General features: G+C 43.1%; 2 protein-coding genes across 11 annotated transcripts in view; one reads left to right on the forward strand and one right to left on the reverse strand.

Moving 5' to 3' along the window:
* The window catches only part of TRIM32 (tripartite motif containing 32), a 51,613-nt gene extending 47,721 nt beyond the window's left edge, over window positions 1-3,892 (reverse strand). For 2 of the 6 annotated variants that reach the window (XR_009867594.1, XR_009867595.1), the window contains exon 1: window positions 3,828-3,887. The gene's annotated coding sequence lies outside the window, so the exon portion shown is untranslated. Of the gene's footprint in view, window positions 1-1,739; window positions 1,818-3,827 lie in introns of those variants that run through there. The other 4 variants (XM_062207689.1, XM_062207688.1, XM_062207686.1 and 1 more) reach the window with 3 other exon arrangements.
* Window positions 1-16,009, forward strand: part of ASTN2 (astrotactin 2) — a 1,014,855-nt gene that overhangs the window by 775,398 nt on the left and 223,448 nt on the right. The window lies entirely within an intron of this gene.

Raw genomic sequence — 16,009 nt, forward strand, 5'->3', positions numbered from 1 at the left:
CACACACACCAGGTTCTAGTCCCGGTCAGGGCACCGATCCTGTCCCGGCTGCCCCTCTTCCAGGCCAGCTCTCTGCTGTGGCCAGGGAGTGCAGTGGAGGATGGCCCAAGTCCTTGGGCCCTGCACCCCATGGGAGACCAGGAGAAGCACCTGGCTCCTGCCATCGGATTGGCACGGTACGCCGGCCGCAGTGCGCCTCCCGCGGCGGCCATTGGAGGGTGAACCAATGGTAAAGGAAGACCTTTCTCTCTGTCTCTCTCTCACTGTCCACTCTGCCTGTCAAAAAAAAAAAAAAATTAAAAAAAAAAAAAAAAAAAACAAAGGCAGCACATCAGTGTGCATGGACGATACAATTCAAGGTGCTTAGAAACTTTTGGTTTCCAACCACTCTCCACAAATAAATGTTGCAAAAAACTAGTATGATGTAATTTGGGAATCAGACACAACTGACTTTGCATCCCTGCTTTGTACATTGCTATATAGCTTTGGGTGTCATTTAATCAATTATTTTTCTCATCTTAAAGCAGAGAATAACACCTACATTGTTGTCAGGATTGCTGGCATGATTAACTGGGTTAATGCACATAAGAAGTCAGTAACTGGTAGTAGTTGTTATTATTATTTATTATTATTAGCAAAGCAGAAAATGACAGCTCTCATCCACTGGTTCACTCCCCAAATAGCCACATTGGTAGGGGCAGGGCTGGCTTGGGGGCCAGGAACTGGGAACTCAACTCAGGTTTCCCACATTGGTGGCAAGGACCCCACTACTTGAGCCATCATTTCCTGACTTCCAGTGTCTACATTAGCAGGAAGCTTGAGTTGGGAACTGAATCTAGGAAACTCTGATGCGGGATTCTGTGTCTTAACCACTAGGCAAAACACCAACCTCTGTATTTTTAATGAAGGCTGACAGGACAGGCTGGCGCCATGGCTCACTTGGCTAATCCTCTGCCTGTAGCACTGGCACCCAGGGTTCTAGTCCCAGTTGGGACGCCGGGTACTAGTCCCGGTTGCTCCTCTTCCAGTCCAGCTCTCTGCTGTGGCCCGGGAAGGCAGTGGAGGATGGCCCAAGTGCTTGGGCCCTGCACCCACATGGGAGACCAAGAGGAAGCACCTGGCTCCTGGCTTCGGATCGGCGCAGTGCAGCGGCCATTTGGGGGGGGTGAACCAACGGAAGGAAGACCTTTCTGTCTCTCTCTCTCTCTCTCTCACTGTCTAACTCTGCCTGTCAAAAAAAAAAAAAAAGACAAGACAAGTACTTGTCCAAAGTCATAGAAAATTTGCAGAGCAAGGAGTCTGGACTTTGAGGCTCTGATTCCCAGATGGACTGAATTCCCACTATACATTTTCCCAAGCACTGTGTATGGGTATTTTAGTTATATCTCTTGCCCTGGACCCAGTCCAGCTTTGTTTCTGACCTGGCTTCAGCAATGCTGTAGGTAGTCCTAAAGCTATACCAGGGGAAAGAAACTTAAAAGAGATCACTCATAACAGTAATTATTCTCCTGCAGTAGGGCTGCCTTAAGCCTCGGTCCCCGCTGGAAGGTGTTTTTGTCAAGTCCAAGTCAGTGGCCTCCATACCTCGGACTCTGGTTCCCTGCACATCCATCCTGCTACCTTCAAGTTCCTCTCCCTATCTACCCATTGGTCATGGTCTAAAAGCAAACCAAGTACAAAGACCAGGGCTCCTCCATACCTAATCAGAGACAGTTTAGCTTCATCCCCTACCATCCTACCTTTAGAGTTCAATTTGATATGCAGCGTATTCACTGGGCAATCCTCCTTTTCAGTAGTGGGGAATGGGCCAAGTAAGGCTAAGCAGGCCCACACAAGGAAGAAAGAAGCAAAGAGACAATATACAGTTACAGAGATCTGGATATGAGTTTAACTTTTACCCAGTCTAGCTACAATACCTTAAATAAGCCACTTCTTAAGTCTTAGTTCCTTCATATATAAAACTTATATTCAGAAAAACTTATTAAAACTAAGGAAATGGATATACAAACCAAAAACTACTGAATTCTGAGCACTTACTATGTACTTCACACTATGTATACCTTCACTGAATCCTCAATATATGATGACATAGGTCCTGTTATACTCATTTTACAGATCAAGAGCCAAGGCACTGGTAGGTTAAGGTATTCACTCAAGACCACACAGTTAGAGATACAGCCAGGATTTGAACCCAGAATATTGACTACAGAACAGTCACTCAGTTTTGGCACTATTAACATTGTGACCTGGATAATTCTGTTGGGGGCTGTCCCATGCATTATCAGATGTTAACAGCATCCCCAGTGTCTACCCACTACAGACCATCCCAGCTGTGACAAAGATGTCTCCAGACATTGCCAAATGTCCCCTGGGGACAAAACTGCCCCTCATTAAGACTAATTCTTTAGAGTCTAGCAAAGGACCAAAAGTTCAATATAAAAGAGTTTTCCTTTTATTGTTTCTCTCCCATTCCAAACAGTTCATTTGCAAAGCCACTCCCTCTTCAAGCTATAATGGACCTTACACAGGATGAATTCCACTCATTCCCCTGGAGTTCTCTTATTGTCACTCACAACTTGGGGATACAAGGAAAGGAAAGCTTAGGCGCATGACCTTGTCATTTTCTGCTTCATCACCCCTTTGATCACTCTCTTCTTCCTACCAATGTTAGCAAGCCAAAGTAGAGATAGTGGCAGTACCATGCCTACCTCATCAGGAAACTCTGGCTAATAAGTGAGGAAAATTCTGCCCTTCACAAGAAAAGTAAAAGCACCTTCATGATCTAAGAAGGCTCATGACTGCTCCTGAACTTCATATATTTATATAATTTCTTTTGGATGCTCAGGTCCCTAGAACACCCTCTGCTTCCCATGCAGGGAGTTTAGGAAAAAAAAAAAAAAATCCTTCAACACTAGCCCACAAATCGACTCAAAGTCTTTTAATTCATGACATCTCCTCCCACCCCTCCCCCCTTTCAATCCTCTTAAAACCTTGTTCCCAACCATCTTGCTATACAGAATTGCAACCTCTTGGGCTCTATATTGCAACCCGCACCAAATCTTCACTCCTGTGCCCCATAACCCCCTGACAGTCTTTAATCCATGTTTCCAAAGCTCTGGAGCCTTCAGCCTTGCACCCCGATTTCTGTCATCTTTTCACCTGATCCTCATCTCCTGCATTCCACCAGGCACTGTACGGTCCCCAAACCCTGCTACGTTCTTTCTTACCATCTTGTCTCTTGCGTTGCTTTCAAACCTTAGCCTAGCCCCCTTCCTTTTGCTAACAAGATACTGCTTGTCCCCAAGAACTCACCTCCTCCATTTCCCCCAGATAGCGCTCTGCAAATGCCTTTCTCTTTAGCAGTTAGGTTCGCCCTACACCCTCTCCTTCCAATCTTAGATCTTGGCCCCCGCCTGGTTCCCTCAAATCTCCTGAGATCCTCAAATCTCACCAGGGCCCTGTGTCCTTCCTGTTTTTGCAATTCTACACCCAGACTCCTCAGATTCCCTCCCGTTTATCAGACGTTGCACCCCCTGTCTCCTCAAGGGTCCCACATTACCTCATATCTCCCGAGACGCTGCAACTGCGAATCTTCTCAGAGCCCCTGGCTCCCCTCCCCCAGCTAGCTACATCTCCTCGCAACTCCTCACCCCCACCGAATTCCTCCCGAGACTGCCCCTCACAGCCCCACCCCCACCCAGGTTTTGCCCTCAGATCCGGTACCCACACCCTGCCAGTCGGCTGTGGGCCTCCAACGCGGCCGCTCAGCCACCGCCCGCGACTCAGACCGCGATCCTTCCTCCCCTACCCTCCTTCCCGCCCCCTACCTGACCGCCCGCGCCTCCGACGCGTCCGCCGCCGGCAGCCCACCCGCTCGCCGGCTTCTGCGCACGCGCGGCGCGTGCTACTCTTGTGAGGCACCAATTCGCAGAGCGACCTGTCCGTCATTTCGCCCCCACCTCCCCCGGGGCATGCTGGGATTTGTGGTCCAGCCAGTGCGAGCGCCCGGGCCGGGTATATCCTCTGTGACTAGCTAGCTCTTTACCGAAAAACGGTGGCACTTAGCAACTCAAAATACTTTTCTGGTGCCTTTGAATGGGTGAGGAAGCTGAGGCCCACGGGCGAAAGGCGCCTGCCCAAGTTCACTCAACTATTTGGGAGCTAAGCCAGAACTCACTTGTTTGACTCCAGTCTGAATGTCTAAACCCCTCTGTACTAAACCATGCCCTGCATGAGTGGTCCTCTGCAAAGCCTTCGCACTCCTCAGAAAGGCCTTTCAGAACCTCGGTTGCCTCATCTGAGAAATGGACAAAGACTAAAACTTGCATTCTGCGCAAGCACAGAACCTGCCCACCTCAAAGTGCGGCGCCCCGGGCAAACCTCTGACTCATCTCTGACTCACCGCACCAGCTACTAGAGGAAGTTTTACCTAATCAGATTATTCTCGGTAAGACCTTTTGCCTCTCCAGAGGCCTACAGCACAGGTTGTCCCTGCAGACTGAAGCAACCTAGGAGCCCAGATCAGAGTCTAGCTTTTGCGGGGTAGGGAGACTTACCAGGTGGGCTGTGGTCCGCTCTGCTGGGGTGACCTATAGTCCCTGAGGTCATGACTGTACTGGGTAATGTAGGAGCACAAAGGAGTGTGAAGTAGGATAGGCTTGCATTTGAAATTCCACTTAGCTGTGTTACCCTGAACAATGATAAAACAGCAAACAAAAATGGTACCAAAACATCTTGGAGCACTTTTTGTCTGCCTGAAACTAAGCACTTGACATACCTGGCTCCTTTAATACTTACAAGGATTTTCTGAGACAGGCAGTTGATGCCTAGGTGATTAAATAGCAAAGCCACTTGTTCCTAAGTTTCAGAGCCCAGATTTGAACACAATTCAGAAACCACCATTTTTTTTTTTTTTTAATTATTTACTAGAAAGACAAGAGTGACAGAGGGACAGAAAGATCTCCCATCTGCTGGGTCACTTGCTAAATGGTAACAACCAAACTCAGAAGCCTAGAACTCTATGAGGGTCTCCTATGTGGGTATCAGCAACCTGAGTACTTGAGCCACCTCGTCTGCCTTTCCAGGCACACAGGCAGGGAACTGGATCAGAGGCAGAGCAGCCAGGACTCAAAATAGGTGCTCTGATGTAGGATGCTAGTGGACCAAGCAGTGGCTTAACTCACTTCACCTTGAAGGACAATGTGTATTTGCAATTGCATCTGTTAGGTCAGAATACTGGCCCTTGAGAATCCACCTTTTTCTTTTTCTTTCTTTTTTTTTTTTTTTTAAGATTTATTTATTTGAGAGGCAGGGTTACAGAAACAGAGAGGGAGAGACAGAGAAGTCTTCCATTTGCTGGTTCACTCCCCAAATGGCTGCAACAGTCAGAGCTGGGCCAATCTGAAGCCAGAAGCCAGGAGCTTCCTTTGGGTCTCCCATGTGGCTGCAGGGGCCTAAACACCTGGGCCATCTTCCACTGCTGTCCCAGGCCATAAGCAAAGAGCTAGATTGGAAGAGGAGCAGCTGAGACACGAACTGGCACCCATATGGGATGCCAGCATCATAGGCAGAAGCTTAACCTACTATACCGCAGTGCTGGCCCTAGAATCCATCTTTTTAACCTTATTTTATCTCTCTCCTCATGTCTTTAAAAGAAAATCAGATTTGTTCTAAGGATTAGCAGATTATGAAATGGTTTATACTTAATGTAATGAAAAATTATACTGAATTCTTACACCTTCAGGACCCAGGACCACTGGTTCCATAATCCTCGCCATAGCATTGCAGATAATAAGGGAAACAGGAGGCTAGGCTGGCATTCTTTATAGCCTCTTTGAACAGGCCTGGGAGCTCTAGACTCCTAGGTTGGCATCACCTCTGGGGCTATCCTTTGACTTTGGTGACATACTTAGAGTCCCAGGCCATGTGGAATTTGAGCAGATGGGTCAGGAATATTTTGAGTCAAAACTGGTCTGAGAAGGGCTTGGAGATTTTTCTTAATGCTGGCACCTGGCTGGTTCAGAACCTTCCAGCAGTAAGGAAAGGAAAGTGCTTGCTTCTCTTTCCTTCTTGGGCTTCACATTCTTGGAATGTGGTGTATTCATTGCATGAGATTTTGCAAAAGGATGATTTCTCACAAAGCACATGCCAGCTTGGGCTTTAATTATCCATTTACCTGTCATCTTCACCAGTGGGCTGTGACCTTGAAGGACAATGTTTATTTGCAATTGCATCTGTTAGGTCAGTAGGTAAAAGTTGCTGACAAATCAGACTCAGAAATGTGAGATTAGGCAAATCACATTTCTTGTCTCACCTGGAATTCTAGTTACAAAACAGTTCAGGAATCCGGCAGGTAAGAGCTGCCCATTTTTTGAGCACCAGCAGCATAACAGACACTCACTGAGATAGTCATTTGTCACAATCTCTCAACAATTCTTTAAGTAGATATAAGTAGTTCCACATTACAAAAGGAGGCAGCTGAGGCTCAGAAAGATTAAATAGATTGCTTATAGTTGCCACCTGGAAGGTAGTTCTGACTCTCCTTTCTCAGGCCAGGTTGGGAGACATAGTACCCTGTGTGCTGAAAATCAGTTATCAGCCTAAAGTATCAATTATATATATTCAATATATATGTATGTGTACCTACATATATATTGCATAATATATACACATATATTTCTATTATATTTATTTGAGAGGCAGAGAGAGTTCTCCCCTCTGCTGGTTCACTCCACAAATGCCAGCAATGGCCTGGGCTGGGTCAGGCTGGGGCAGGCTGAAGCCAGGAGCCAAAAACTCAATCCAAGTCTCCCATGTGGGTAACTAGTTATTGCTATCACCTGCTGCCTTCCAGGTTTACATCTACAGGAATATGGAATCATGAGCAGAGCTGGGTCTTGAGCCCAAGCCCCAAGACTTGGGATGAGGGCACTTCACCTGCTATGCCAAGTGCTTACCCCTAATGTTTGTGTGTGTGTGTATATATATACATATATATATATATATACAAGTGTGTATATATTTGTGTATATATAATTTATATGTATTAATACATACACATATGAGTGTGTATATTGATGTTTCCCCAACCTCACAGGAGAGTTAATGATACTCCTGAAAATCTGGGAATAGCTCAAATGTTACTTTAAAAAGTCTTTTTCCTCTTAAAAAATAATGTCCGTGTTTGTTTGACTATCTTTTCTTTTTAGTGTTTAAATAACTCACCAGTTAAATTAATTACCAGGCTTTCCACAAAATCTCATAGTAAAATAAGCACTCTGGGGAAATGCACTCATTTCTTTCCTGTAGCTTTCTTTGCCTAGCCTGGCGCAATATTAGCATTCCTCTTATGCAGAGACATTTCAAAAATACCCTTTGTGGAGCACTTTAAATACTCTTTATTCACCATTTTAATATAATGGTTTTTCATGTCACATTTAAACCACTTGTAGCAGTTTCCTAGGGCTACTATAGCAAAGCACCACAAACTAAGTGGCTGAAATCTCTCCACAGCTGAAGGTGTCAGCTGAACTATGTTCTGTCTCCAAAGCCTCTTCCTTGGCTTTTCCAGCTTCTAGAAGTTCCCCAGGCTTTACTTGACTTGTGGCAACATAGCTCTAATCTCTGCCTTCACTTCTTGTATGTCTCTGGCTTCCTGTGGCATTCTGCTCTTTGTGTCTGTGTAACCAGTCATAATGGGACACTAGTCATACTGGGTTATTAGAGACATGTCTCACTCTAGTATGACGTAATCTTACCTGGTTACATCTACAACAACCCTATTTTTACATACAGTCACATACTGATGTATTGAGGGGTTGAAATATCAACCTATCTTTTGTGGTACACAATTCAGCTGATAGCACTGCCCTATGAACCAAATACTGTTTTCTTTCTCTCTCTTTCATTTTCTCTTTGGAAAACATTGTGTTTATTTACTTTATTTGAAAGGCAGAGAAAAACAAAAATATTCTATCTGCTGGTTCTCCCTCCAAATGCCTGCAAGAACCAGAGCTGGGCTAGGCCAAAGCCAGGAGCCTGAACTCACTTTAGGTCTCCCACGTGGGTGGCAGGAACCCAAGGATTTGAGCCATCACCTGCTGCCTCCCATAGTGTGTGTTAATTTAAAACAGAACCAAGAATCAATCCCAGACATTCCAACATGGCACACAGGCATCCCAAGTGCTGTACCAAATGCCCACCTCTTTTATTCTCTTTAAAACAGAAACAATAACTAACTGACAAGACTGTGGGGAGCAAAATGCGATAATGGATGCAGAACACTTTGCCTAACATGTAATACTAGTACCTTGCCTGTCATGTAGTAATGTTCATTATATTGCATTTGTTATTATGACTAAGTTTATTACATATACTTTTATATAGAAATAGAAAAAGCTTTGGAATCAAACAGAACTCTGAGTATCTTGGGGTACAGATAAGGTTATTTGAAATATGCTTGGTTGGTGCCGGCATTGTGATGCAGCAGGTTAAGCAACTTGCCTTGTGGCATCCTATATGAGAATTGGTTCAGTTTCCATCACTCTGCTCCATTTTTGATCCAGATTCCCTCTAATGCACCTGAGAAAGCAGTAGAAAATGGCCCAAGTGCTTGGATCCCTGCCACCCATGTGAGAGACCTAAACAGAGGTGCCTGGACCAGCACTAGCTATTGATACCATTTGGGGAATAAACCAGCAGATGGAAAATCTCCCTCTCTCTCTGGTGTATGTATCTCCTTCCCTCCCCTATAACATTGCCTTTAAAATAAATAAATCTTTATAAGAAGCAAACAACAACAACAATAAAAAAAACCTGAAGTAATGCTTGATAACTTGTTGCAAGCAACAGGTTTTGTAACCTTGAACAACTTCCATAGCTTCTCTGTACTTCATTCTCCTCCTTGGCAAAATAGAGATACTGATAGTTTTCTACCAATAGAAATGTAAATAGTAGATGGCTTAATAGTTCTAAAGAGTTTAAAACACTGCATGGTAAAGAATCTTTTTGGACAGTAGTTATTGTCAGTGTTGTTTTTACTATTCTCAACAAAATCTTCCCCTTTTCTTCCCTAGTTAGCAACTGAATTCTGAGGAGGAAAGAGGTCTGTTTTGGTTATAGGATATAAGGAAGAAAAAGTAAGGAGATAAAACTCCTTTATATCCTTATCAAACTTGCTCTAACTTCACAGGTTTTTAATTACTACAATTTTCATGAAATCGTATAAAATTATAAGAAGATATAATTTTACTTATGTGTCACTATATAACGAATTGCTCATATAATTTTGTAACTTAAAACAACTCACATTGTGTACAGTTTCTGTGAGTCAGGAATCCAAGCACAGCTTTGCTGAATCACTGCTTCACAGTATCTCACAAGACTCTCTTCCTACCCCCTCTCAGTCCCATTTTCTTTCCTCCATCTCTCCCTCTAATGTGTTTTCTGCCTATCTGTCTGTCTACATATCTATTTCTGTGTTTCGCTAAAATTTTACTTCTAATCTTTAAGGTGTACTCAGTCTCCATGTGTTTCTCAGTCTGGCCTACAGTTGAAGGTAAAAGCACAAAAGATGTTTGAATTCAATTTAAATTTGAGGTATAAAAAAGCATTTGAGGAGTGAATTTTATCTACCACTTTTGCTTATATTCATATAAATATAAACATGTCCAAAGTCTCCCTTAAACTGTTCCTACATATTTATGGTAATGCTAGGTATCCAACAAATATTTTATTTCCAATAAATATCAACTTCAGTATTTTACTTACTTAATAAGGAAAATAGTTAAAGTATTTTTGGGGGGATGCCTTTATAGTTGTCAATTGGATACATAAGTATTTGTCATGTTGACAAACCCATCTTTGAGCATTTAACCCACCACAAATCACAATGCATAAATATTCTTCTGTGGGGAGATTTTTTCTATTTTCAGTTGCCTTCTTTGAGCTATATGAAAATAATTTATTCAGAAATTTGAAACTTTATTTAAATATTATATACATTTATGTTCATTGACTAGACCCCATTAATAATGGCTTCAACTCATGTGGTAGTTAAATGTCAGCAGTAATCAAACACTGACTGTGTAGATGCTTAATACATGTTAGTAGCACTGAAGGCTTTCCCAGAGAACATTCTCTGTGTAGTGTCAACAGCCCCAGCTCAACTGAATACTAAGTGAGGTCTGCTGGAAAATTGCTTACTGGCTTTATTTCTGCTAACCCCACACGCCTGCCCTAGTCCTCTTGTTGGTTCCTCTTGACTGTAGGATTTCAGCCAGCTTCTCTTTTTTTGGTAGCTACCATTAACCACTCCATCAACGGGCATCTCTAAGACTGGCTGACTGCAAAGAGACAGCCTCCTTTGCCCAACTCCTCATCCCTCCCTCCACCTCATACTCTCTTCATGTCACTGCTTACCCATTATCTGATTTAATTTTTCTAGAAATAGGAAACTTTGTTAATATTTAAAGGTTATAATACATAAGAAATAATTGATAAGCTAGACATCATTAAAATTAAAAATTTCTGTTATGCAAAGGACAAAGTCAACATAATGAGAAGACAAGTCACAGCCTGGGAGAAAGTATTTGCAAAAGTTGTGTCAGGTTAGTTGAAATATGTGAGGAACTTTTAAAACTCAACAAGAGGCCGGCGCCGTGGCTCAACAGGCTAATTCTCCGCCTAACAGTGCCGGCACACTGGGTTCTAGTTCCGGTCGGGGCGCCAGATTCTGTCCCGGTTGCCCCTCTTCCAGGCCAGCTCTCTGCTGTGGCCGGAGAGTGCAGTGGAGGATGGCTCAAGTGCTTGGGCCCTGCACCCACATGGGAGACCAGGAGAAGCACCTGGCTCCTGGCTTTGGATCAGCGCGGTGCACCGGCCACAGCGCGCCGGCCGCGGCGGCCATTGGAGGGTGAACCAACGGCAAAGGAAGACCTTTCTCTCTGTCTCTCTGTCTCTCTGTCTCTCTCTCTCACTGTCCACTCTGCCTGTCAAAAATAAAAAAATAAAAATAAAAAAAAAAAACTCAACAAGAAGAAAACAAACATTCTGATTTAAAAAATGGACTGAAGACCTTAACAGATACTTCAAAGAAGATAAACAGATGCCAAACATGTAACCATATGAAAATCTGCTCTTCCTCATGTGTCATCAGGGAAGCACAAAACAATCAGAAACCATTTCTCACCTATTAGAATGGCCCAAAATTCAGAACACTGGCAGCACCAAATACTGATGAGATTGTGGGTTAGCAAAAACTCCTCATTCATTGCTGCCGGACATACACAATGTCTTAGCCAGTCCCAAAAGTAAACACAGTCTTACCATGTGCTCTAGCAGTTGTGTTCTTTTGTATTTAATAAGTGTTGAAAACACGCACACACACACACACACACCCCTGCGCTTGGACATTTGTAGCAGCCTTATTCGTAATTGTCAAAACTTGAGGGCAACCAAGATGTCCTTTAATAGATGAACTGGTAAATTAACTGTGGTGTATTCAAAGTACCATATTCAGTGCTAAAAAGAAATTAGCTGTTAAACTGTAAAAATTCATAAAGGAACTTTTAAAAAAATATTTATTTATTTAAAAGAGTTACAGAAAGAGAAGGAGAAGCAGAGAGAAAAGAAGGAGAAGCAGAGAGAAAAATACAAAGAGAAAGAGAGAGAGATTCTGCATCTACTGGTTCACTCCCCAAATGGTCACAATGGCCAGACCTAAGCTAGAAGCCAGGAGGTTCTTTTGGGTCTCCAATGTGGATGAACAGGGCAAAAGCACTTGAATCATCTTCCACTGCTTTCCCAGGCACATTAACAGGGAATTGGATTGAAAGTAGAGCAACCAGGACTGGAACCAGTGCCTATGTGGGATGCTGGTGCTACAGATGGCAATTTAACTCACTGAGCCATAGTGCCACCCCAACCCCCCTCCTCCCACCATGGAGGAACATTAAATGTATATTAATTAGTGAAAGAAGCCAACTTAAAAGAATACTACTGGATGAGTCCAGTATCACACTCTTGGAAAGACAAAACTATAGAAGCCTTAAAAAGATCAGTGGTTGCCAGAGGGTAGAGATAAGTGAGTGGGATGAAAAGGCAGAACACAGGGGATTTTTAAGGCCGTGAAAAACAGTGCATATTGGGGCCGGCACTGTGCTGTAGAGGGTAAAGCCACTGTCTGCAGTGCCAGCATCCCATATGGGCAGCGGTTTGAGTCCCAGCTACTCCACTTCTGATCCAGCTCTCTGCTATGGCCTGGGAAAGCAGAAGATGTCCCAAGTGCTTGAGCCCCTGCACCCACGTGGGAAGACCCAGAGGAAGCTTCTGGCTCCTGGCTTCGAATTAGCACAGCTCTGGCCGTTGTGGCCAACTGGGGAGTGAACCAGCAGATGGAAGAATTCTCTCTCTCTCTCTCTGCCTCTCCTTCTCTCTGTAATTCTGACTTTCAAATAAATAAATAAATCTTTTTAAAGAACAGTATGTATGATACTATAATAGCGGATCATTATCATTGTCCAAACCCATATATTGTGCAGAACCAGCAGTGACCCCAAACTGTGGACTTTGATTATGATATATATATATACATATATACACATATATATGTATATATGTGTATATATAGGTGTGTATAGGTTAATCAGTTGTAAGAATGCACCACTCTGGCAGGAATGTTACTATGGGAGAGGCTATGCATGTGTGCAGGCAATGGATAGATATGAAATTTCTATACCTTCCTCTAAATTTTTCTGTGAGCCTAAACATTCTCTTTACAAGTCTTAAAAAAAGTACAAATGAGCATGCATTTATAAGAAAGAATGGAAACCGTACATAATCTCCCCTCATTCTACTCCCCAGCAATATTCGCCCTTATAAATTTTTTTGAAACTTCTGTCAGGTGTCTTAATGTTATGGTAAGGAAGACTATATAAGTACACACACAGGGAAAGAAAAGAATATAGTGATTCTCTGTGTACCCATTACCCAGCAATGTTTGCTCTCAATATTTTCTATTTTTGCTTCAGTTATTGCTCACCTCCAATGTGTTTTTGTTGCTGGAGTCTTCTAAAATAAGTCTCAGATATCATATCATTCTTCCTGTAACTATCTCAGTATATTTCTTTAACAGATGGTTATGTTTTTTCTTTCTTTTAAGATTTTTTTAATTTATTTATTTGAAAGTCAGAGTTACACAGAGAGAGAAGGAGAGGCAGAGAGAGAGAGAGAGAGAGAGAGAGAGAGAGGTCTTCTATCTGCTGGTTCACTCCCCAATTGGCTGCAACAGCCGGAGCTGCATCAATCTGAAGCCAGGAGCCAGGAACTTCCTCTGGGTCTCCTCGTGGGCTCAGGGGCCCAAGGACTTGGGGATCCTCCAGTGCCATAGCAGAGAGCTGGATCGGAAGTGGAGCAGCCGAGACTGGAAGTGGTGCCCATATAGGATGCTGGCACTACAGATGGCAGCCTTACCTGCTACGCCACAGCACTGGCCCCATACAGATGGTTATTTTTAATATAATCTCAGCATTATTATCACTTTCATTAGTTCATACTCCAATTTATTTAACTGTTTCAAAAGTATACTTTTACAGGCCATATGCTTAATTAAGGATCAAATGCCTATATTTTATACCAAGTCTCTCTTAACGTTTTTTTTTTTTTTTTTTTTTTTTGGCAGGCAGAGTGGACAGTGAGAGAGAGATACAGAGAGAAAGGTCTTCCTTTTGCCGTTGGTTCACCCTCCAATGGCCGCCGCGGTAGCGCGCTGCAGCCGGCGCACCGCGCTGTTCCGATGGCAGGAGCCAGGTACTTCTCCTGGTCTCCCATGGGGTGCAGGGCCCAAGGACTTGGGCCATCCTCCACTGCACTCCCTGGCCACAGCAGAGAGCTGGCCTGGAAGAGGGGCAACCGGGACAGGATCGGTGCCCCGACCGGGACTAGAACCCGGTGTGCCGGCACTGCAAGGCGGAGGATTAGCCTAGTGAGCCGCAGCGCCGGCCCCAAGTCTCTCTTAAACTATGATAGTTTTACCCTTTAATTTTGCCCATGCCATTATTAGCTAAAAAAATATAGGCTCATTTGTCTTTTAGGATTTTTCTTTTTTTTTAAGATTTTATTTTATTTGTTTGAAAGTCAGAGTAACACAGAGAAGGAGAGGCAGAAGGAGAGAGAGAGAGAGTTCTTCCAACTGCTGGTTCACTCCCCAATTGGCCTCAACAGCTGGAGCTGTACCAATCCAAATCCAGGAGCCAGGAGCCTCCTTCTGGTCTCCCACGTGGGTGCAGGGGCCCAAGGACTTGGGCATTTTTTTACTGCTTTCCCAGGCCATAGCAGAGAGCCGGATAGGAAGTGGAGCAGCTGGGACTTGAACCAGCGTCCATATGGAATGCCAACACTGCAGGTGGCAGCTTTACCCGCTATGCCACAGCACCAGCCCCAGGATTTTTCACATTGCAGATCTAGCTGACTGCTTCTTCATAGTGTTTTTTTTAACTTGTTCATTTCTCCTAGGGATTTTTCACTTTTTTTCAGTCTTATGGGCTCCTTTTGTAGAATGATTAAGACTATAGATACCTTATAGTTATCACAATATTAAAAAGTATGAAAGAATATATATGCTCCTTTATTAATGCTAAGATCTAGTGGAGAGTAAAATAATGATCATAATTTCTAAGTGGTGCCAAACAAAATATTTTTAGATATTTGTATGTGATAAAAACATAAAAATCCCATTATGTCAAATTCATAGGAAATTTTAATGCTGTAATAGTTTGCTACCTACATTCACAATTTCAAGGAAATGCTAAATTGCATAGATAACATACTAAAAATAAAGTCATATCTTTTTCCCTGTACAATTTCACAGGCCTCTGAATTCTACCTACAAGTCCAAGAAGTACCACCTGAAGTACACAGGCAGTGCAGTGCACTTCTTGTAGCATCATCAGAAGCACTTAAAGTCTGGTGGTACTCTTTTTAGTTCTGTTAAGACTGATCAGCAGGCTCAATTCCTATCAGTGTGATCCATTCATTAGACATTTTCCCATCAGCCTTTCTCCTAATGATTTATGATTCAATGGTGATAGTTGTACTGACTTGTTATTTTATTAGAACTTACAAAATGTTAATGTTATACTTTTATCATTGTTCTTGCCTTTGTGACCTGAAATCTTTCCAAAAGGAAATATGTGGTGCCCTGAAACCCTATTCATTTGATAAATGCATGACTGATTCTTACATACATTTTCCAGAATATTGCAATGGCCTCTTGACAATTTCAAATGTTGACTAGTAACTTTTGATTGTTTTCTTTTATTTGTTTTATGTCTTTTTAAATTTTAAAAATGATTTATTTATTTACTTGAAAGAGTTACACAGAAAGAGAAGGAGAGGCAGAAAGAGAGAGAGGTTTTCCATCCACTGGTTCACTCCCCAGTTGGCCGCAACAGCCAGAGCTGTGCCGATCCAAAGCCAGGAGCCTCCTCCTGGTCTTCCACACAGGTGCAGGGGCCCAAGGACTTGGGCCATCTTCCACTGCTTTCCCAGGCCATAGCAGAGAGCTGGATCGGAAGTGGAGCAGCCAGGCCTCAAACTGGTGCCCTTATGGGTGCCAGCACTGCAGGTGGCAGCTTTATCCACTATGCCACAGCACCAACCCCAAGTTTTATGTCTTGATTTCAGTTTTTGCTTTCAGTTTGATTTTGGTTTAGCTTGAGGAACATTCTGAATTAATAGAAAGTTATTTGTTTGATAAATTTCCATCAGCTGCAATCATTATTTTTTGATGTACAAATTGTTTAATGTTAGGCCATTATGAGCCCCTTTAAGTTGACATCTATATCCTTTTGAAATGACCCCATTTCTTGACCTTGCTTTTCTGTATAACAAAACATCCCAGTCTTAGCTTGTGCCACACCTGTTTCAGGCTTAGAATCAGGAATTTCTCCAAGAAGCCTTTGTTCCTTCTAAAGGAGAGTAATATTTATAAACTGGAGTCTGGGAATTGAGT

Source organism: Lepus europaeus, chromosome 12 (genome assembly GCF_033115175.1).
Source record: "Lepus europaeus isolate LE1 chromosome 12, mLepTim1.pri, whole genome shotgun sequence".
NCBI classification, from domain to species: Eukaryota; Metazoa; Chordata; class Mammalia; order Lagomorpha; family Leporidae; genus Lepus; species Lepus europaeus.